Here is a 24,464-nt window from a genome sequence, read left to right as displayed (position 1 = left end):
TTAGTAAGCATTTTCCTGAGACTCTGGGAGAGATACAGTCCTCCAATTTACGTGTGGAGTTTTGAACTCATTTGTTTGTTTTTTTTTTTTAATTTTAGTTTATTTTTTGACTTTACAATATTATATTGGTTTTGCTATATATCAACATGAATCCGCCCCAGGTATACATGTGTTCCCCATCCTGAACCCCCCTCCCTCCTCCCTCCCTGGATAAGAATACTGCTGCTGCTGCTGCTGCTAAGTTTCTTCAGTCGTGTCTGACTCTGTGCGACCCCATAGATGGCAGCCCACCAGGCTCCCCTGCCCTCCCTGGGATTATCCAGGCAAGAACACTGGAATGGGTTGCCATTTCCTTCTCCAATGCATGAAAGTGAAAAGTGAAAGTGAAGTCGCTCAGTCGTGTCTGACTCCTAGCAACCCCATGGACTGCAGCCCACCAGGCCCCCTCCATCCATGGGATTTTCCAGGCAAGAGTACTGGAGTGGGGTGCCATTGCCTTCTCCAAAGAATACTGAGAGGTGTTCATCTAGGTAAGCACCTCCACTAATAAAGAAGCTCACAGGCAGAAAATATCAATAAGAAGATGGGAGCAGAATCTTGTGCCTGACCATAAGTAATGTACCTAGAAATTTTTGGAAATCATTGTGGTAAATCATTTTGGCAGATCTTGAAGAGGTCTATCATCAATAAGCAGAGATAACTTGCACAAATAAAATTCAAATTTTACTGTTAATTTATTTTTTCATGTGTCCACAAGAACTTGAAGCCTGGACAATTCAGGTTGCACTTCTAGGATTCTATCAGAGATCATTATGAGGATTCCTGGGCTGGTGGCTATTTGTACTATGAACTGTGAGAAAGGATAGAAACACACTCTCAAAGATCATTGCTGGCTTTAGGGAACACACAGGGAACCATGACAAATCTGAAAGTCCCTATAGATTGTCTTAACATGCTTTGTCAGGTATAGAGTGTTTGATGATCAAGAGGGGAAAATATTTTTCTTTGCTAAGAGCTTGTTGATGATGTTGATTGGTATTTAATTTCTGGGAAGACATGAGGAAGAATATTTGAAAAGTTATCTTTAAGCCTTCTAATTTAGACCCTGAATTTCTTACATGCCTGTTTTTTTTTCCCCTAGAGAAAGACACCAAGTGATGGTATGAGAAGCATCAATAGATGTGACAAGATTTCTTGGCATATTGGTACATACCTGCAATTCTCAACCTAGGCATGCCATTTAAGAAGGCAAGAATGGCTGTGAAAACTAGGAGACACTGCAAACAGAAAGTGTCCTCAGGTAATACAGTACAGGATCTGGTGAAGCGACCTTTGAACTCTAGATGGGAAGAGTGGCAAGTATCAGAAGGTAATAGTCACCAAATTTGATGAACCACACAGGTTACATTTCTTAAGAGTTATAAAATGATAGGTAAGAATGCTGCCATCTTGTATTCTTATAATCTTTATTCCAAAAGCCATAAATATGAGGGAATATGCAGAAAGAGCATAGGTCAAGCTTGCCTGAAAGAAGCCAGTATTGGCTTATCCTTCATGAAATGTTTTAGTGAGGATAAGGTTGTAGGAAGTTTTCTGGAGTTAAGGAAGCTAATATGAGATTAAGAAAAGAGGGAAGGGTTTCTTAAAAACAAACCATTTACAACAGAAAAAATTAGAGAACATAATATTAAGAGAGTCTTAAAATACCAATCAAGCAATGTTAATATGTGGATCTTCTTGGAATTGTGATGCAAACAAACAAATTTTTAAAAATATTCATGACACAGGTGGAAATGTGTTATTTTGAATAATAACTGGCCTTTGATGATAGTAAATAATTATCATTCATTAGTTTTTAAAAGTGATATTGATATTGTGGTTATGTGGGGAAAAATTTATATTTTTAGATATGTATATACTGAAGTGTTTATGGATAAATTATTATGATTCTGAGGTTTGTTTTGAAATAATATGGGAGGGAGAAGTGGACAGAAGTACACATGATGCAAGACAGTCCATAAATTGATAAATCTTGGAGCTGGATAATGAGTACATGGTTCTTTATAATATAATTCTACCTAATTTTATAATCTTTTAAAGTCTTTATACCAAAAGTTTAATATTTTAAAAATGGAAGCAATTAAAATAAAACAGAAGTTCTTTCTGAAACATAGAAAGAAATGGCTGTTAGACCCCAGATGATAAAAGTCTGTAAGATTTACTACCACTGCTAACTTTGGAACTGATTACTTCTAGAGCAAAAGTCTTGGGGTCCTGAGTGGAAACACTTACCATTTTGATATAAATGTAGAGAAGAAGGCCATTTTCTAACAAAATGTTGGTAGAAAACTGTTATACTTTCTCAGGATCCTATAGCAAGACCAGAGGAGGGGCAAAGTGGAATGGCTCCCCTTCCAAACTGTCCCCCTCCCCTGCCATCCAACAATGTGGCAACCAGATCCTGAGGCTAGAAATTTAATCTGGGGAGTTTGTATTCATTCTGAAAAAATTCTGACAAGGGTAGACATATCTACACTCAGGATACAAGTGCTGGAGTGGAGAGTCATTTCCCCAAGGAAATGCTGCACAATCTTTTAGGTATTCCTAGATATCTGAAATTTCTAGGGAAGGCCTCACACACTGACCATATCAGTGGAAGTCAGCATTACTCAGAGCCCAGCTCTGAATTGTATTAGCTTGTTTCTGTTTAAAGATTTATTTACTTTCCTAAGGGAATCTCGGGCCTAAAAGTAGGGCTTGTCTAGAGACAAGAGAGGGTAGCAGAGTGATTCCAGATAAGCTAATGATGTTATTGTGTGTATGAGATCAATTTTATCCTTGGCATCTATTTGCATAATCTTTTGTACATTGAACAAAGAGTGATTCTAAAGCTGCCTTTTATTGAGTCTATCTTATGTGCCAGGCACTGAGCCATGTGTATTACTGACATTAAAAATATAAAATATATTATCTCAATTTCATTAAAACTCCTGTAATAGAGATATTATTTAGTGAAGTAGCTTAACCATTTTACCAAATCTACATTGTCATTTGTTTTTTGTTTTTTTTTTATAGAAACTGTGAATGCAGTCAACAAAACAAGAAACTCAGTTTCTTTTGACAGTATCTGGAAATTATACAAATAATACTAATAGCAACTAAAGCAGCATTAAAAACAGTATCTATTATATAGATTATCTTATTCAATACTTAAAAAAATTAAAAGCATATGTCAGCAGTTCTCAAAGTGTGGTTCAAGGACCCAGAGGGGCCTCTGAGATTCTTTTACAGAGTTTGCTAGATTTCCCTTTTCCAACTATTCATCTTTAAAACTGCATATTCTTTATAAACTTCATACTAAATAGCGTACCACAACAGGCTGAACACAGATACATCTATGAGAATCCAACTATCTTTCCATAAAACTAAATATTGAAGAGATTTTAAAACTGTTAAACAATGCCTGTCTTCTCTCTTAATTATTTTTGGAAAAATAGTTAATTTTTATTAAAAAAAACATTATGTTAACATTAAATGGATTCATTATTGTTATTTAAAATGATTCATAGATATTTTAAACATTTCTCAGCTTTAATTTCTAATATAATAAATATCAATAGATATAATCCATATATACACAAGCTCTTTGAGGTCTTCATTTGTTTTAAAAAGTATAAATAGGCCCTGACACCAAAGAGTTTGAGAACTGCTGTTCTATATTAGTGGATGAAGTTATTTAAACCCTGGAAAGTTAAATTCAGCCATGTATAAAGTGTTTCTCAGTACTTTTAATTAGTCAATTAGTAGAAATTCAAGTGATATCAAGTAAACACAAACTATCAATAATAGCAACCAAATATTTTACATGCATTATCTCACTCATTGTCATAAAAATTATGAAAGGTATATACTATTTGGTGATGTTAACTTCAGAAAACTAGCTTAGCAAGTATAATTGAGAGATCTTTGATATTTTAAAATCTTTAACTTGACCAAGGAGAAAAAGTGAAAATGAACTACCATAGATAATATCAGGAATAAATAACAACAATTGTAATAATAATTACTTTTTACTGAGTGCTTTTTATTTGTCACACACTGATTTAAATGTTTTACAATTATTATATACTTTCATATATTATTTAATCCAGATAAAAAACATAAAAAGAAGGAATTATTAACTAGAATCACTTAATCTTTCTGAAATTAACTTTGAAAAAATGTATATCATCTCTAGAATTTTAGAAACAACAAAAATAAGTTATAATTCATGTTCTGCTGAAAATATCAGGTACTACTTCAACCAATAAACAAATATTTTGCATGCATTGTCTCATTTGCATCTCAAAAAAAACTGTAAAATTGATTATTATTCATTAAGTTTACTAAGGGAGAAAAAAATACTTTCAATAAACATATGGGGTCTTAGAGTTTTAAGAACATTAAATTCAATAACAGCTATAGTTCAAGTTTTTATTGAAAATATGTGTTACTATGACTACTAGTTATCATTTATTGAGTGCTTACTGATTTTGGTACTTTAGCTGCAGTACATATTTTACATGCATTAACTTATTCTAGACTTCCCTGGTGGCTCAGACGGTAAAGCGTCTGACTCCAATGCAGGAGACCCAGGTTCAATCCTGGGTCAGGAAGATCTGGAGAAAGAAATGGCAACCCACTCCAGTATTCTTGCCTGGAAAATCCCATGGACGGAGGAACCTGGTAGACTACAGTCCATGGAGTCCCAAAGATTCAGACACGACTGAGCGACTTATTCTAGCCTCATAAAAGATGTAAAATAACTTGGTGTGGTTATTTTACATCAGATAAGGCAAGTACATTTAGAAAATGTATAATGAGGTTTGCATTATCTCTTAAAGCCTTGAATTCAAGCAACACAGATCAATTCTCTTCAAGCAATCAGATAATAATATCATATGCCCATAATTCTTAGGTGTCCATTCCTTTCAGATTTTAACATCTTCAAAAGTGCTATGTGTCTTACAATTGATACTATCTTACAATTAGTGTTAGCCAGATAGCAGTCATTATATAGTCATCATTGTCTGTGCATGTGTGAGCCTGGTCTGAAAACCTTCTTTTGATATTTTTTGGTAAGATCAACATTACCAGCAGCAAAATTTACAAAATGAGTATCAGGAGCATGGTAATAGTTCACTGTGAACAAAAAATTATGTCATAATACACACAAAGAGGAAATGTTCTGAAGAAGGTAGCTTCAACAGCATCAAATGCTACAGAAGAATCTAGAATTTGAAACATTTCCTCTGTCTTTGAAAATAAGGAAATCACTGGTAATTATAGGACACTGGTAATTATACCCTGGTCCCTGGTCCAGCTCCAGCACCTCCATCCAACAGATCCCTCATTAGCATCTTAATGTAACAAGCATATGCAATGAGGCATCAGAGAAAATCCCCAGCTTTTAAATTCATTAACAGTCTCTGGAAGTCTTCAGTGTGAAGGTGGAATTATCACTAAACTGGTAGTTATAGTCGAATGGTGAAGATAGGAAATTGCCAAGAGATGAATCAGATCAGATCAGATCAGATCAGTCGCTCAGTCTTGTCCGACTCTTTGCAACCCCATGAATCGCAGCACACCAGGCCTCCCTGTCCAACACCAACTCCCGGAGTTCACTCAGACTCACGTCCATTGAGTCAGTGATGCCATCCAGCCATCTCATCCTCTGTCGTCCCCTTCTCCTCTTGCCCTCAATCCCTCCCAGCATCAGTCTTTTGCAATGAGTCAACTCTTCTCATGAGGTGGCCAAAGTACTGGAGTTTCAGCTTTAGCATCATTTCTTCCAAAGAAATCCCAGGGTTGATCTCCTTCAGAATGGACTGGTTGGATCTCCTTGCAGTCCAAGTGACTCTCAAGAGTCTTCTCCAACACCACAGTTCAAAAGCATCAATTCTTCGGCGCTCAGCCTTCTTCACAGTTCAACTCTCACATCCATACATGATCACAGGAAAAACCAGAGCCTTGACTAGACGAACTTTTGTTGGCAAAGTAATGTCTCTGCTTTTGAATATGCTATCTAGGTTGGTCATAACTTTTCTTCCAAGGAGTAAGCGTCCTTTAATTTCATGGCTGCAGTCACCATCTGCAGTGATTTTGGAGCCCCCCAAAATAAAGTCTGACACTGTTTCCACTGTTTCCCCATCTATTTCCCATGAAGTGATGGGACCGGATGCCATGATCTTTATTTTCTGAATGTTGAGCTTTAAGCCAACTTTTTCACTCTCCTCTTTCACCTTCATCAAGAGGCTTTTTAGTTCCTCTTCACTTTCTGCCATAAGGGTGGTATCATCTGCATATCTGAGGCTATTGATATTTCTCCCGGCAATCTTGATTCCAGCTTGTGCTTCTTCCAGCCCAGCATTTCTCATGATGTACTCTGCATAGAAGTTAAATAAACAGGGTGACAATATACAGCCTTGACGAACTCCTTTTCCTATTTGGAACCAGTCTGTTGTTCCATGTCCAGTTCTAATTGTTACTTCCTCACCTTCATACAGATTTCTCAAGAGGCAGGTCAGGTGGTCTGCTATTCCCATCTCTTTCAGAATTTTCCACAGTTTATTGTGATCCACACAGTCAAAGGCTTTGGCATAGTCAATAAAGCAGAAATACATGTTTTTCTGGAACTCTCTGGAGTTTTCGATAATCCAGCAGATGTTGGCAATTTGATCTCTGGTTCCTCTGCCTTTTCTAAAACCAGCTTGAACATCAGGAAGTTCACAGTTCACATATTGCTGAAGCCTGGCTTGGAGAATTTTGAGCATTACTTTACTAGCGTGTGAGATGAGTGCAATTGTGCAGTAGTTTGAGCATTCTTTGGCATTGCCTTTCTTGAGATGAATAGTAAATGATAATAAGATAAAAGAGAGAAAGATTATAAACTACATTTCCTGGAACAGACTGGCCATCATCAAAATGAAAACATAGATTATGGAATTTGTTACTAAACTGCAGGGCTATCTCCTAGGTATCTATTTTCACGAGTTTTTCATGGAAAGGAATTTTTTCAAGGAGGATCATACAATGTTAAGCTGGCAGGAGTGGTCCCTTGCCTCTTGGAGTAATAAATGAGTCCCTTGAACATGGGAATTGACAGCAGAATATGAAGAAACTATTTTCAAAGAAGAACACAGAAGACAAAACAAACACAAGCAGTGCTGCCTCAGCTATCAGATAATAAAGTGTGACTGAGAGCTGGAGCAATACTTCATATACTTTGGCAGATAGATTGTGTTGATGCAGTGGGAATTTTAAGGAATTCAGAATCACGTTGAGAGTTAACTTTGAATTCAAGTAGTTATTACCTTTGGGAAGAATAGGAACCTAGGCATGCATGAATAAAGGATATTGAGTAAGGAAAAGACCTTAAATGACTTCAAGGGAAGTTGAACTAATAGAAGATTCTAAAAGAAAACAGTTCATGAGGTGACAAGAAGAATACCCAGGATTCATAAGTTAAACTTGGGTGAGAGTTTATGGAGAACTGAATGTTAAAAAGAAGTAGCAATCAGCAAGTGGAGTCATCTGCCTCTGTGACAGTGGACCAAGATTTAATAGTAGTCCCAGCTTCTCCCTGTAAGGTGACTTTTAAGCAATCTGAAATTTCCTGATCAGCACTAGTGAGGTACCTGCATAATAAGACTCCTCCGATTACCGATTACCTTCCTCTATAAAAGAAGATGACCTGACCTGAAAGAATTCTTTTCTTTTGCTAATAACTTCCTCGTCCCACTCTTCTGCCTATAAAAACCTTCCATTTTGTCCAGTTCCTTGCAGTGCCTGTCTGTTCACTAGATGGGATGCTACCCAATTTATGAATTGCTAAATAAATCCAATTAGATCTTCAAATTTACAAAGTTGAATGTTGAGGGAGGTCCTAGGGAAGTCCAACTTTATATGGCTGAAGGCATGTTGTTTTTCAGTCATGTCCGACTCTTGGTAACCCCATGGGCTATAGCATAACAGGCTCACCTGTCCTTCACCATCTCCCAGAGCTTGCTCAAACTCATGTCACTGAGTTGGTGATGCCATCCAACCATCTCATCCTCTGTTGCCCCCTTCTCCTTCTGCTCTCAATCTTTCCCAGCATCAGGGCCTTTCCAATGACTTGGCTCTTCACATCAGGTGGCCAAAGTATTGGAGCTTCAGCTTCAACATCAGTCCTTCCAATGAATATTCAGGGTTGATTTCCTTTAGGATTGGCTGGTTTGATCTCTTTGCTGTCCAGGGGACTCTCAACAGTCTTCTCTAGTACTACAATTTGAAAGCATCAATTCTTTGGCACTCAGCCTTCTTTATGGTCCAACTCTCACATCTGTACATGACTACCAGAAAGACCAGTACCTGACTATTGGGGAAAAAATTCATGAATCATTGAATTTTCAAATTTACTCAATTGAATTTTGTTTTTTAACAGTGGGGGAGGTCCTAGGGAGGTCCAACTATAATACAGCTGAAGGTATGAAGAAGTAAAATTTGAAGTAACATCCAAATATGGAAACATTACTATGGAATATGCTGCCCCCAAATATGACTCTTTGGCATAAAGATTATTTTGAGTTGATTATTTTGAAACATGGCAAAGACAGGAAAAGTTATGAAAACTAACAAAGAGAAATTTGCATTTACAAAGGAAATCTCCATTTGTAAATTTCAACCTCTCTGTACTGGGAAGAGAGAGTGAAAGTGAAAGTGAAAGTCCCTCAGTTGTGTCTGACTCTTTGTGACCCCATGGACTGTATAGTCCATGGATTTCTCTAGGCCAGAATACTTGAGTGGATAGCCTTTCCCTTCTCCAGGTTATCTTCCCAACCCAGGAATTGAACCTAGGTCTCCTGCATTGCAGGCAGATTCTTTACCAGCTGATCCACAAGGGAAGCCCAGGAGTATTGGAGTGGTTAGCATATCCCTTCTCCAGTGGATCCTCCCAAGCCAGGAATCGAACTGGGGTCTCCTGCATTGTAGGCAGATTCTTTACTGGGAAGAGAAAAATGACTAAACCCCAGGAGAATCTTATTCATGGAGAAGGAGTCCACTTAAATCTGTATGGCAAACCTAACTCTTGTTTACCTAGCTTTTCCTGGTAATCTGCCATAAACGGCCTTTCCCCACCTCACATCTTCACTTGTCTTTAGCTGAAGATGGTATTTAAGTAGTGCCTTTCACCATCTGGGGGAATTATTTAGTTTTTTTAGGATATCTCTCATGTATATGCATGCATGTGTATACATAACATACACATGTTAATAAACTTGCTTGTTTTCTCTTATTAAACTGTGTTTTATTATAAGAGTCTAAGCCAAGAACTCAGAAGGTTAGAGGGGAAAATTGTTTTTCCTCTCTTACATTACTCATAAGCAAATGAAGACTGAGGAAACTAAGATTATATTTAAGATACAATAATATGCTTACACATTGAAGGTGAAAACAAATAGAGTGGAAGAGCTTAAAGATACAGAAAAGAAAGGTGAAGATGATAGGTAAAGATCTCTGAGGAGACAAAGTCAGAAATAGTTGGAAAAATTACACTAGCAATAAAGAATAGTTATTCTTTGCTGTGAGAAGAAATAATATGACTGGTAGTGGTGGTTAGTCACTCAGTCATGTCTGACTCTTTGTGACCCTATGGACTATAGCCGATAGGATTCTCCAGCCAAGAATACTGGAGTGGGTTGCCATTCCCTTCTGCAGGGGACCTTCTCTACCCTGGGATCGAACCCATGTCTCCAGCATTGCAGGGAGATTCTTTACCATCTGAGACATGGAGGAAGCCCTAATAGCATGACTGGGTGGCAGAAATTATCAGGCCCTATACAGAAATGTAGAAGAGAAATGAGAAGAATGTGTTAGGTGGCAAAAGAACAGAGTTGTTCAGACGACACACAAACTGGAGAACAATTATACCAAATAAGTTCTTGCACCATTGCAAAAGTTCTAGGGCCCACAACAGATTTCCCAACCTGGGGATCCAGCAAAAAGACTGAGAATCCCCAGGGAATTTAACTTTGAAGGCCAGAGGGATTTGATTACAGAACTTCCACAAGACTAGGGAAACAGACTCTTGGGGGCACACACACAAAAAAACAACCTTGTGTGTACCAGGACCCAGGAGAAAGGAGCAGTGACACCACAAGAGACTAAGCCAGACTTGCCTGTGAGTGGCCTGGAGGGTGCTGGCATAAGTCCTATTGAAGGAGGTCATCATAACCACCATTACCCCTACTACCTGATATGTAGCTGACACCACTCTTATGGCAGAAAGTGAAGAGGAACTAAAGAGCCTCTTGATGAGGATGAAAGAGGAGAGTGAAAAAACTAGCTTAAAACTCTACATTCAAAAAATTAAGATCATGGCATCTGGTCCCATCACTTCATGCCAAATAGATGGGGAAACAATAGAAACAGTGACAAACTTTATTTTCTTGGGCTCAAAAATCACTGCAGATGGTGACTGCAGCTATGAAATTAAAAGACGCTTGCTCCTTGAAGGAAAAGCTATGACAACCCTAGACTGCATATTAAAAAACAGAGACATTACTTTGCTGACAAAGGTTTGCATAGTCAAAGCTATGGTATTTCCAGTATTCATGTATGGATGTGAGAGTTGGATCATAAAGAAGGCTGAGTGCCAAAGAACTAATGCTTTTGAACTGTGGTGTTGGAGAAGACTCTTGAGATCAAACCAGTCAAGACTAAATTCATTGGAATATTAATTGAAAGGACTGATGCTGAAGCTAAAGTTCCAATACTTTGGCCACCTGATGCGAAGAGCCAACTCATTAGAAAAGACTCATTAGAAAGCATAAGAGGGGCATAAAAATTCAGTTTTGTCAAAATGCATTTGAACATAGGTGATAACAACTTTAAAATAATCATATGTATACATATAAAGTTCATGGTAAATGAATAAAAATGAATGGTAATAAATAAAAAAGAACTGTAAAACAATCACCAAACAATTTTTAAAAATGGCAATCACCAAACAATTTTTAAAAATGGCAATAAGTACATTTGTTGTTGTTTAGACACTAACTCATCCAAGTCTTTTGAGACCCCATGGGCTATAGCCTGCCAGGCTCCTCTGTCCATCAGATTTCCCAGGCAAGAATACTAGACTGGGTTGCCATTTCCTTCTCCAGGGGATCTTCCCAATCTAGGTATCAAACCTGTGGTTCCTGCATTGGCAGGAAAATTCTTTACCACTGAGCTACCAGGGAAGCCCAATTAGTACATATCTATACATAATTAGATGTAAATGAATTAAATGTCTCAATCAAAAGATAAAGGGAGGCTGAATAGATACAGAAAACAGACTTATTTCTATGTTGCCAACAAGAGACTCACTTTAGATCTAAAGACACACAGAGACTGTAACTGAGGGGATAGACAAAGTTATTCTATGCAAATAGAAATGTAAAAAAGCTTGCATACAAATACTTATGTAATGGCAGTGGCTAAAAGACACACAAAGAAAGGGGAAAAGCCCACAAAAAGGGAACAAAGGGAAGATCCATGGACAAGAGTGAGAACCTCAGGTGAAACAACACACCCCCTTCCTGGCTAGCCCTAATTTGCATAGGGTAGGCTCAGGGGGAGGAAACAGAGCGTATAAAAAGGGGGAGCCAAGTCAAGTTGGGGCCTCTCCTTTGGGGTCAGCCCACCCTCATGCCTCAAGGGTGTAATATTCTTTGTTTACCAAATAAAGTTCTGAGCTGTAACCGAACTGTAACACTGGTCTGCCATTTCAAATCTTTGTTGCAGCAAGACAGAAGTGAGAAAATTACACATTCTCCTGACACTCATACCAAGAAAATAGACTTTAAAATAAAGACTGTTTTAAGAGACAAAGAAGGACATTACATAAGGATCAAGAGATCAATCCAAAAGAAGATGTAACAGTTGTAAATATATATGCACCCAACATAGGAGCACCTAGACACATAAAGCAAACATTAACAAACATAAAGAGAGAAATTGACAGGAACGAAATAACAATAGGGGATTTTAACACTCCACTTCAGTAAACTGAAGAAGCTTTAAATCATAGCTACATCACATCACAGCACTATGAGATTAGAAAACAGTAAGATAAAAACTGAAAAAATCAGAAATACATGGAGGCCAAACAATATGCTGCTAAAAAAAAAAAAATGGGTCTGTGAAGAAATCAAAGAGATCAAAAAATATCTAGAGGCAAGTGAAAATGAAAATGCAATGATCCAAAATCTATATGATGAAACAAAAGCAGTTCAAGAAGGAAAATCTATAATAATATAAGCCTGCCTCAGGAAATCAGAAAATCTCAAATAAACAACCAAATCTTACTCCAGAAGTAACTAGAAATAGAACAAGACCCAAAGTCAGAAGAAGGAAAGACATCATAAAGATCAGAGCATAAATAAATAAAATAGAAACTAGAAAAACAATAGAAAAGATGAATGAAACTAAGAGCTGGTTCTTCAAAAAGATAACAAAAATTGATTAACCTTTAGCCAGACTCATCAAGAAAGAAAATGAAAGAGGGTTCAAATCTATAAAATCAGAAATGAAAAATGAGACATCACAGAACTACAAAGGACCAAAAAAGATTACCATAAGTATATACCAATAAAATGGACAACTTAGAAGAAATAGACCTATTCTTAGAAATGCTAAAACCTTCCAAGACTGAATGAGGAAGAAATATAAAATATGAACAGAAAAATTTTGAGTAATGAAATTGAATCAGTAATAAAACAAAATTTCTAAAACAGATGGTGACAAAGGGGAATTCTACCAAACATTTAGAAAAGAGTTAACATCTATCCTTCTCAAAATATTACAAAAAATTAAAGAGCAAAGAATGTTTACAAGTTCATTCTAAAAGATATGCATCATCCTGCTGCCAAAACCAGAAAATATGTCACACACACAAAAGGAATTTACAGCCAATAGTACTGATGAGCATACATACAAAAATTCTTAACAAAATATTAACAAGCTGAATTCAACAATACATTAAAAAATAACACACCATGATCAGGACTTCCCAGGTGGCACTAGTGGTAAAGAACCTGCCTGCCAATGCAAGAAACATAAGAGATGCAGGTTCAATTTCTGGGTCAGGAAGAGCCCCTGGAGGAGGGCATGGCAACCCACTCCATTATTCTTACCTGTAGAATCCCATGGGCAGAGGAGCCTGGCAGATTATGGTCCATAGGGTCACAGAGAGTTGGACAGGACTGAAGCGACTTAACATGCACACACACCATGATCAAATGAGATTTATCCCAGGGATGCATGGATGGTTCCATATTCAATCATGTCACACACCACATTAACAAATCGAAGAAAAAAATTATATTTTTTTATCGTCTCAATAGATGCAGAAAGAGCTTTTGATAAAATTCAACATCCGTTTATAAAAACTATCTAGAAAGTGAGTATAGAGGGAACGTAAGTCAACATAATAAAGGCAATATATGGCAAACCCACAGCTAACATCATGCTCAGTGATCAAAAGCTGAAAGCATTTCCTCTAAGATCAGAAACAAAAACATCGGTGCCCACTCTCACAACTTTCAATCAGTATAGTATCGGAATTACTAGCTATAGCAATCAGATAAGAAAAAGAAATAAAAGGAATCCAAATTGGAAAGGAAGAAATAAAACAGTCATTGTTGGAAGATGAAATGATACCATATGTGGAAAATCCTAAAGATAACACTAAAAACTACTAGAACTCACCAATAAATTTGGTAAATTTGTGGGATATAAAATTAACATACAGAAATCTATTGCATTTCTATATACCAATAAAAGCCTATCAGAAAGAGAAAGTAAAAAAAACAATCCCACTTATAATAGCATCAAAAAGAATAAAATACTTAGCAAGAAGTCTAATTAATGAGGTAAAAGACCTGTACTTGGAAAGCTATAAGACACTGATGAAAGAAATTATAGATGATACAAACAGATGGAAAGATATACTGTGTTTATGAATTGGAAGAATTAATATTATTAAAATGACCACACTACTCGAGTCAATCTACAGATTTTGTACCAGTTCAGTTCAGTTCAGTCGTTCAGTCATGTCCAACTCTTTACAACCCCATGAATCACGGCACGCCAGGCCTCCCTGTCCAACACCAACTCCCAGAGTTCACTCAAACTCATGTCCATCGAGTCGGTGATGCCATCCAGCCATCTCATCCTCTGTCATCCCCTTTTCCTCCTGTCCCCAATTCCTCCCAGGATCAGAGTCTTTTCCAATGAGTCAACTCTTCACATGAGGTGGCCACACTACTGGAGTTTCAGCTTTAGCATCATTCCTTCCAAGAACACCCAGGATTGATCTCCTTTAGAATGGATTGGTTGGATCCCCTTGCAGTCCAAGGGACTCTCAAGAGTCTTCTCCAACACCACAGTTCAAAAGCATCAATTCTTTGGCACTCAGCTTTCTTCACAGTCCAACTCTCACATCCATACATGGCCACGGGAAAGACCATAGCCTTGACTAGACGGACCTTTGTTGGCAAAGTAATGTCTCTGCTTTTGAATATGCTATCTAGGTTGGTCATAACTTTCCTTCCAAGGAGTAGGCATCTTTTAATTTCACGGCTGCAGTCACCATCTGCAGTGATTTTGGAGCCCAGAAAGATAAAGTCTGACACTGTTTCTACTGTTTCCCCATCTATTTGCCATGAAGTGATGGAACCAGATGCCATGATCTTCGTTTTCTGAATGTTAAGCTTTAAGCCAACTTTTTCACTCTCCTCTTTCACTTTCATCAAGAGGCTTTTTAGTTCCTCTTCACTTTCTGCCATAAGGGTGGTGTCATCTGCATATCTGAGGCTATTGATATTTCTCCCGGCAATCTTGATTCCAGCTTGTGCTTCTTCCAGCCCAGTGTTTCTCATGATGTACTCTGCATAGAAGTTAAATAAGCAGGGTGACATTATACAGCCTTGACATACCCCTTTTCCTATTTGGAATCAGTCTGTTGTTCCATGTCCAGTTCTAACTGTTGCTTCCTGACTTACATATAGGTTTCTCAAGAGGCAGATCAGATGGTCTGGTATTCCCATCTCTTTCAGAATTTTCCACAGTTTATTGTGATCCACACAGTCAAAGGCTTTGGCATAGTCAATAAAACAGAAATAGATGTTTTTCTGGAACTCTCTTGCTTTTTCCATGATCCAACGGACGTTGGCAATTTGATCTCTGGTTCCTCTGCCTTTTCTAAAACCAGCTTGAACATCTGGAAGTTCACAGTTCACGTATTGCTGAAGCCTGGCTTGGAGAATTTTGAGCATTACTTTACTAGCGTGTGAGATGATTGCAATTGTGCGGTAGTTTGAGCATTCTATAACATTGCCTTTCTTTGGGATTGGAATGAAAACTGACCTTTTCCAGTCCTGTGGCCACTGCTGAGTTTTCCAAATTTGCTGGCATATTGAGTGCATCACTTTCACAGCATCATCTTTCAGGATTTGGAATAGCTCAACTGGAATTCCATCACCTCCACCCGCTTTGTTCATAGTGATGCTTTCTCAGGCCCACTTGACTTCACATTCCAGGATGTCTGGCTCTAGGTCAGTGATCACACCATCGTGATTATCTTGGTCATGAAGATCTTTTTTTGTACAGTTCTTCTGTGTAGTCTTGCCACCTCTGCTTAATATCTTCTGCTTCTGTTAGGTCCATACCATTTCTGTCCTTTATCATGGTCAACAAAAGTGTCCAAATGCAGTACTTGGATGCAATCTCAAAAATGACCGAATGATCTCTGTTCATTTCCAAGGCAAACCATTCAATATCACAGTACTCCAAGTCTATGCCCCAACCAGTAACGTTGAAGAAGCTGAAGTTGAACGGTTCTATGAAGACCTACAAGACCCTTTAGAACTAACACCCCAAAATATGTCCTTTTCATTATAGGGGACTGGAATGCAAAAGTAGGAAGTCAAGAAACACCTGGAGTAACAGGCAAATTTGGCCTTGGAATACGGAATGAAGCAGGGCAAAGGCTAATAGAGTTTTGCCAAGAAAATGCACTGGTCATAGCAAACACCCTCTTCCAACAACACAAGAGAAGACTCTACACATGGACATCACCAGATGGTCAACAGCAAAATCAGATTGATTATATTCTTTGCAGCCAAAGATGGAGAAGCTCTATACAGTCAGCAAAAACAAGACCAGGAGCTGATTATGGCTCAGATCATGAGCTCCTTATTGCCAAATTCAGATTTAAATTGAAAAAAGTAGGGAAAAGCACTTGACCATTCAGGTATGACCTAAATCAAATCCCTTATGATTATACAGTGGAAGTGAGAAATAGATTTAAGGGACTAGATCTGATAGATAGAGTGCCTGATGAACTATGGATGGAGGTTCCTGACATTGCATAGGAGACAGGGATCAAGACCATTCCCATGGAAAAGAAATAAAAAAAGCAAAATGGCTGTCTGGGGAGGCCTTACAAATAGCTGTGAAAAGAAGAGAAGCGAAAAGCAAAGGAGAAAAGGAAAGATATAAACATCTGAATGCAGAGTTCCAAAGAATAGCAAGAAGAGATAAGAAAGCCTTCCTCAGCGATCAATGCAAAGAAATAGAGAAAAACAACAGAATGGGAAAGACTAGAGATCTCTTCAATAAAATTAGAGATACCAAGGGAACATTTCATGCAAAGATGGCTCGATAAAGGACAGATTTGGTATAATCTCTATCAAATACCAAAGGGCATTTTCCACAACTGGAACAAATAAATTTAAAATTTGTATGGAAACACAAAAGATCCAGAATAGCCAAAACCATCTTGAGAAAGAAGAACAAAGCCAATGATATCGTGCTCCCTGATTTCTAACTACATTACTATTTACAATAATAAAAGCAGTGTGGTAGTGGCTCAGAAAACAGACACTTAAATCAATGGGAGAGAATAGAGAGCCTAAAAATGAATCCACAGTTATATGGTCAGTTTATCTATGATAGAGGAAGCAAGAATATAAAATGGAGAAAAGACATCTTCAATAAATGGTGTTGGTAAAACTGGACAGCTACATGTAAAAGAATGAAACTGAACTATTTTCATAGACCATGTATAAAAATAAACTCAAAATAGATTGAAAACTTAGATGTAAGACCTGAAACCATAAAACTTCAGGAAGAAAATGTAGACAGTGTGCTTAATAACATTGGTCTTAGTAATACTTTTTGAATAAATCTCCTCAGGCAAGGTCATCAAAGAAAAACAAACGGAACTACATCAAATTAAAAAGCTTTTGCAGAACAAAAGAAACTATCAACAAAATGAAAAGGCTGCCTACTTAATGGGAGAAGATAAATGATGCAACTAATAAGGGGTTATCTCCAAAATACACAAAGAACTCACACAAATCAGAAATAAACAACTAATTTAAAAAATTGGGGAGGACCTAAGCATTTATTTTTTCAAAGAAGATATACAGATGGCTAAGTGGCACATGAAAATATCCTCAACATCACCAGTCATCAGGGAAGTACAAATCAAAACCACAGTGAGATATCACTTCACACCTGTCAGAATAGCTATTATCAAAATGACAACAAATAATCACTGTTGGTGAGAATGTGGAGAAAAGGGAACAATTGTGCACTCTTGGTGGGAATGTAAATTGGTGCAGCCACTCTGAAAAACATTATGGAGATTCCTTAAAAAAAAAAAATAAAAATAGAACTACTGTAAAATTCAGCAATTTTATTCCTTGGTATTTATTTAAAGAAAGCATAAAACACTAATTTGAAAAGATTTATGCATCTCATGTTCATGACAGTGTTGTATATAATAGCCAAAATAATGGAATCCACCCAGGTGCTCATCAATATATGCATAGAAAAAGAAGATGTGGTATATGTATATACACAGAGAATGAGCCATTACTCAGCCATAAATTAAAAAAAAATGAAACATTGCCATTTGCAACAACATGGATGGACCTAGGGGGTATTATATTAAGTGAAAAAAGTCGTACAATGTCAATTTGTTTTCAAATTGACATATGATTTCACTTATATGTGGATAAAAACCAAAATGAACAAATGTAACAAAACTGAAACAGAGTCACAGACATGAGACCAAACAGGTTTTTTCCAGAGAGGAGGGGTGTAGGGAAGGGGAGTATTGGTGAGGGAGATTAGGTACAGAGTTCTAGTTAAAAATAAATGAGTTATGGGTATAAAAATGTAGAGTACAGTGTATATAGTCAATAATTAGGTAATGTCTTTGTATGGTGACATACTGTAACTAGACTTCTCACGGTGATGAATTTGAAATGTATAGAAATATTGAGACACTATGTTGTGTACCAGGAACTAACATAGTGTTGTAAGTCAATTACATTTCAAAAACAAACTCATAGAAAAAGAGATCAGATTTGTGGTTACCAGATGTGGGAGTTGGAAGGAGGGGGAATTGAATCCAGATAGTCTCAAAAGTTACAAACTTCCAGTTTTAAGTCTAATAATAGCTATAGAAGACTAGCTATGGAAGCCTAAGCTATAGCAGACTAGCTCTCCTGCTGACCACAGTCATAAATCTGAACAAAATTTTAAAAACCCAACATTTGAAGATACTTGATAGTGAATAAAAAGCAGGTAGAAACTACAGGGCACTGTGCAATCAGAAAAAGGACAAGCTACAGGGAGGAGGGGTCTTAAAATTTCTGTTCCTTCACATTCTTTTTTGGCACCTGAGCCCTTTATTGGTGACTCTCCAAGGATCTCATGGAGTAAGCAACATTTGAGAGGTTGAAAATATTTAACAGAGATCTCAATAGCTTTCTATTGCAGAAAAAATAGAGTTGGGAGTTTGCATCACACCAACTTATAGTTTTCATCTATACTCAGATGGAGCATGCCTTAGGAAAAAAGCCAAATTCTTAAGACTGAAGGATTTACTTTAGGAATAAAAGCCAACCTGGAACCCACCATAAAAAAAAAACAGAAAACGAAGCCTCCATAAGAATATGTTTATACAATTACTAAGTATACAAACAGACAAATGTGACCCACAGTCAAGAATAAAATAAGTTAATAGAAATAGACCACACATGACCAAGATATTGAAATTAACAAAGTCTTTAACTATGATAAATATTAAATAATCTACTAAAAATAAACACATGATTATAGATGTGGGAATTTCAGGATAGATGTGGAAACTAAAGAAAAGAGGAAATTCTATAAAACTGAAAATATTCATTATTTAAAAAAAAATCATTGTATGGCATCAATAGAGGGCTTCCCTGGTGGCTCATCTATTTTCCATGAAGTGATGGGACCAGATGCCATGATCTTAGTTTTCTGAATGCTGAGTTTTAAGCCAACTTTTTCACTCTTCTCTTTCACTTTCATCAAGAGGCTCTTTAGTTTTTCTTCACTTTCTGCCATAAGGATGGTGTCATCTGCATATCTGAGGTTATTGATATTTCTCCCGGCAATCTTGATTCCAGCTTGTGCTTCATCAAGCCCAGCATTTCTTTCTCATGATGCACTCTGCACATACGTTAAATAAGCAGGGTGACAATATACAGCCTTGACGTACTCCTTTCCTTATCTGGAAACAGTCTGTTGTTCCATGTTCTGTTCTAACTGTTGCTTCTGGATTTGCATACAGATTTCTCAAGAGGCAGGTCAAGTGGTATGGTATGCCCATCTCTTTAAGAATTTTCCACAGTTGGTTGTGATCCACACAGTCAAAGGCTTTGACATAGTCAATAAAGCAGAAGTAGATGTTTTTCTGGAAATCTCTTGCTTTTTCGATGATCCAATGGATGTTGGCAATTTGATCTCTGGTTCCTCTGCCTTTTCTAAAACCAGCTTGAACATCTGGAAGTTCACAGTCCACATACTTTTGAAGCCTGGCTTGGAGAATTTTGAGCATTACTTTACTAGCGTGTGAGATGAGTGCAATTATGTGGTAGTTTGAGCATTTTTTGGCATTGCTTTTCTTTGGGATTGCAATGAAAACTGACTTTTTCTAGTCCTGTGGCCACTGCTGAGTTTTCCAAGTTTTTTGGCATATTGAGTGTAGCACTTTCACAGCATCATCTTTTAGGATTTGAAATAGCTGAACTGGAATTCCATCAACTCCACTAGCTTTGTTCATAGTGGTGCTTCCTAAGGCCCACTTGACTTCACATTCAGGATGTCTGGCTCTAGGTGAGTGATCACACCATCGTGATTATCTGGGTTGTGAAGATCTTTTTTGTATAGTTCTCTGTATTCTTGCCACCTCTTTTTAATATTTTCTGCTTCTGTTAGGCCCATACCATTTCTGTCCTTTATTGTACCCATCTTTGCAGAAATCACTGCAGATGGTGACTGTACACATGAAATTAAAATATGCTTGCTCCTTGGAAGAAAAGCTATGACAAACATACACAATATATTAAAAAGCAGAGACATTACTTTGCCAACAAAGGTCCATCTAGTGAAAGCTATGGTTTTTCCTGTAGTCATATATGGATGTGAGAGTTGGAATATAAAGAAAGCTGAGCATCAAAGAATTGATGCTTTTGAATTGTGGTGTTGGAGAAGATTCTTGAGAGTCCCTTGGACTTAAGGAAGATCCAACAAGTCCATCCTAAATGAAATCAGTTCTGAGTATTCATTGGAAAGACTGATGCTGAAGCTGAAACTCCAATATTTTGGCTACCCAATCCAAAGAACTAACTCATTTGAAAAGACCCTGATGCTGGGAAAGGTTGAAGGGGGGAGGAGAAGGGGTCGACAGAGGATGAGATGGTTGGGTGGCATCACCGACTCAATGGACGTAAGTTTGAGTAAACTCTGGGAGTTGATGATGGACAGGGAGGCCTGGCGTGCTGCAGTCCTTGGGGTAGCGAAGAGTTGGGCACGACTAAGCGACTGAACTGAACTGAACTGGTGGCTCAGATGTTAAAAAATCTGCCAGAAATGCAGGAGACCCAGGTTCAAACCCTGGATTGGGAAGATACCCTGGAGAAAGAAATGGCATCAATAGAAGTAATGACCAATGAACTTGAAGACAGTCAATATATAGCATTCACATTAATCAAAATGATGAAATAAATTATTTTAAATTCAACTTTTTTTTCTTTTCAGCTATGACAGAGTTTTGGGCATCAGACATGCCATCCTTACAAAAACAATGATCAAATTGGACAGAATATATGAGACAATTTTTTTCAGGCATTTGGCAATAGTTGGTGGATAATTTTGCTTTTTAAGTTAAGGGAAACACGAGATAAATCCTTTATATATCATACTCCTCTCTTTCCGGAGATAGTTTCTTGACTCTGACATAGAGATGTGGAGCCCCAAAAGGGATTGACTCTCCTGCTGAACTAAGAGGCAGAATCAGAGTTCAGGGCTGCCAAAGCATCTGAGACTTCCTGGGAAGGGTATAAGAGAAGAGGGAACCATGCAGAAGAGGAGATCAAGAACTATTTATGAGCATACCTGCCAGGAACCTGATTGAGGACTAGGTTGCACATCCACAGATGAGACTCCATAATGCCTAGCAGAAAGTGGTAGCTACGGGGACAAGAATAGAACAAAGATACTAGAAGTTATATAGTCCTAGAAGTTAGAATCTGGCCCAGTCAGAAGGAAGAAACTACATTAACACATGATTTACATCTTGAGGATTCAGTTGAAACAAAAGAACAACCATGCCTTTAAAGATACACCATAATAAAGCCTAAAACTGAACTTCAGCAGGATCGAGAAGAACAGACAATAAATTAATAGTATGCCAGCCCCAAATTGAACACTCTTTAAAAGAAACAATATATTCCACATTCTTTGCAATGCATCATTTACACTGTTGTGCATAAAATTACAAAAAAAATAGATAAGCTAAGAAATAGGAAATTACTATATTAATCACATAAAAAAGTAGTCAATGAAAAAAAGACTCTATGGACCACCTAATGTTGGGTAAGAAATCAGATAAGGAATTGATAGCAAATGTTATTAAGAGGTTTAAGGACTTAAAGGCAAATGTGGTCCCAGTAAAAAATAAACTGGACAAGTTTAACAGATAAGTGGAGATGGCAGATGAAAGGAATCATGAACTAGGAGATATTTACACAAATTAATCAGAACAAAAAAGAAAAAAAATCAAAAATAGGGTTTCAGTGACTTGTGGGACAATGTAAAACACAAAATCTCTGGTGGCTCAGACAGTAAAGAAGCTGCCTGCAATGTGAGAGACCCTGGTTTGATCCCTGGGTCAGGAAGATCCCCTGGAGAAGTGAATGGCTACCCATTCCAGTATTCTTGCCTGGAGAACTCCATGGACAGAGGAGCCTGGTGAGCTAGAGTCCACAGTGTCGCAAAGAGTCAGACATGACTGAGCAACTAACACTGACACTAAGTTAACACACATGTAATTGGAGTATCAGAAGAAGAGGATAAATGATGGGACAGGCAAAAATTTGAAGAAATAATGGTAAAAACTTCTCAAATTTTGTGAAAAGTATTAAAATATAGGTCTATGAAGCTCAAGAAATCTTCAGTAAAATAAACCCAAAGGAAATAAAATGTAACAATATTATACTCAAATGACACATTTCATAGACAGGATTAATAGAGAAATATCCAAGAACTTTCACAGAGATTCCACGGAGAACAGAAGACAATGAAACTTTTTTTTCAGTTCAGTTCAGTTCAGTCGCTCAGTCGTGTCTGACTCTTTGCGACCCCATGAACCGCAGCATGCCAGGCCTCACTGTCCAGCACCAACTCCCGGAGTTCACCCAGACTCACGTCCATCGAGTCAGGGATGCCATCCAGCCATCTCATCCTCTGTTGTCCCCTTCTCCTCCTGCCCCCAATCCCTCCCAGCATCAGAGTCTTTTCCAATGAGTCAACTCTTTGCATGAGGTGGCCAAAGTACTGGAGTTTCAGCTTTAGCATCATTCCTTCCAAAGAAATCCCAGGGCTGATCTCCTTCAGAAAGGACTGGTTGGATTTCCTTGCAGTCCAAGGGACTCTCAAGAGTCTTCTCCAACACCACAGTTCAAAAGCATCAATTCTTTGGTGCTCAGCCTTCTTCACGGTCCAACTCTCACATCCATTCACGACCACTGGAAAAAACATAGCCTTGACTAGATGGACCTTTGTTGGCAAAGTAATGTCTCTGCTTTTGAATATGCTATCTAGGTTGGTCATAACTTTTCTTCCAAGGAGTAAGCGTCTTTTAATTTCATGGCTGCAGTCACCATCTGCAGTGATTTTGGAGCCCAGAAAAATAAAGTCTGACACTGTTTCCACTGTTTCCCCATCTATTTCCCATGAAGTGATGGGAGAGAGTAAACATAAACAAAACACACCCATCATCCCATAATTTTATATTCAGTGAACAGATCCTTCAAAAATAAGGGTAAAATTAAGATGCTTTTCAAATAAACTAAAGGCTGGAATAATTTGTTTCTGATAGATTTTCATTAAAAGAATGTCTTTAGAGGTTGATGGAGGTGATACCAGGTGGAAATTCAGATATGTAAAGGAAAAGAGGAGCATGTGAAATGGTAAATATGTAACTAAATATGAAAGACTACTTTTTGTTTTATCCTAATTTCTTGGAATGTATAAGTGAAGCTTGGAAACAAAAATAATTTAAATTTAAGGTTATGTCAATACTATATGTAGAAATAGCATATATGAAAAAAGCAAAAAGAAAATACTTGGTGAATGAAATTGTACTATTTTAAGTTTTTTACATTTCTGAAGTCTGAAGTGGTGTATTATTACATTTAGGGATAGTCATGAGCTAAGAAAGCATTCAGTAATTCCTAGATCAACCTAGATCAACTAAATACAATTTAAAAGATGCATGGTTAAAAAAAAATAAAGGAATTGAAATGTAATGCTAATAATATTTGGTAGACAGAAGAGCAGAGCTTCCCTGGTGGCTCAGACAGTAAAGAGCCTGCCTGCAGTGTAGGAGATCCAGGTTCAATCCTTAGGTTGGGAAGATACCTTGGAGAAGGAATAGACAACCCAGTCCAGTATTCTTGCCTGGAAAATCTCATGGACAGAGGAGCCTGGAGGGCTACAGTCCATGGGGTTGAAGAGAGAAGAGAAGGCAAGAAAAGAGCAGAGGATCAAAAATCAAACAGATAGAAAGCAAAGAAAAAGATGTCAGACTTAAATCCATAATATTAATAATTGCATGAAATGTAATTGGACCAAATACTCTAGTTAGCTGCTGCTGCTGCTAAGTCGCTTCAGTCATGTCCAACTCTGCAACCCCATAGACGCAGCCCACCAGGCTCCCCCATCCCTGGGATTCTCCAGGCAAGAACACTGGAGTGGGTTGCCATTTCTTTCTCCAATGCATGAAAGTGAAAAGTGAAAGTGAAGTCGCTCAGTCGTGTCCAACTCTTAGCACCAGGCTCCTCTGTTCA

At 37.6% G+C, this 24,464-nt stretch overlaps 1 protein-coding gene across 1 annotated transcript in view; it reads right to left on the bottom strand.

The window, feature by feature from the left end:
• HTR2C (5-hydroxytryptamine receptor 2C) overlaps positions 1–24,464 on the bottom strand; it is a 349,694-nt gene that overhangs the window by 4,089 nt on the left and 321,141 nt on the right. The gene's annotated exons all lie outside the window — the stretch shown is intronic.

This window comes from Bos indicus, chromosome X, assembly GCF_029378745.1.
Source record: "Bos indicus isolate NIAB-ARS_2022 breed Sahiwal x Tharparkar chromosome X, NIAB-ARS_B.indTharparkar_mat_pri_1.0, whole genome shotgun sequence".
Classification (NCBI taxonomy): domain Eukaryota; kingdom Metazoa; phylum Chordata; class Mammalia; order Artiodactyla; family Bovidae; genus Bos; species Bos indicus.
This window is presented reverse-complemented; position numbering and strand designations above follow the sequence as displayed.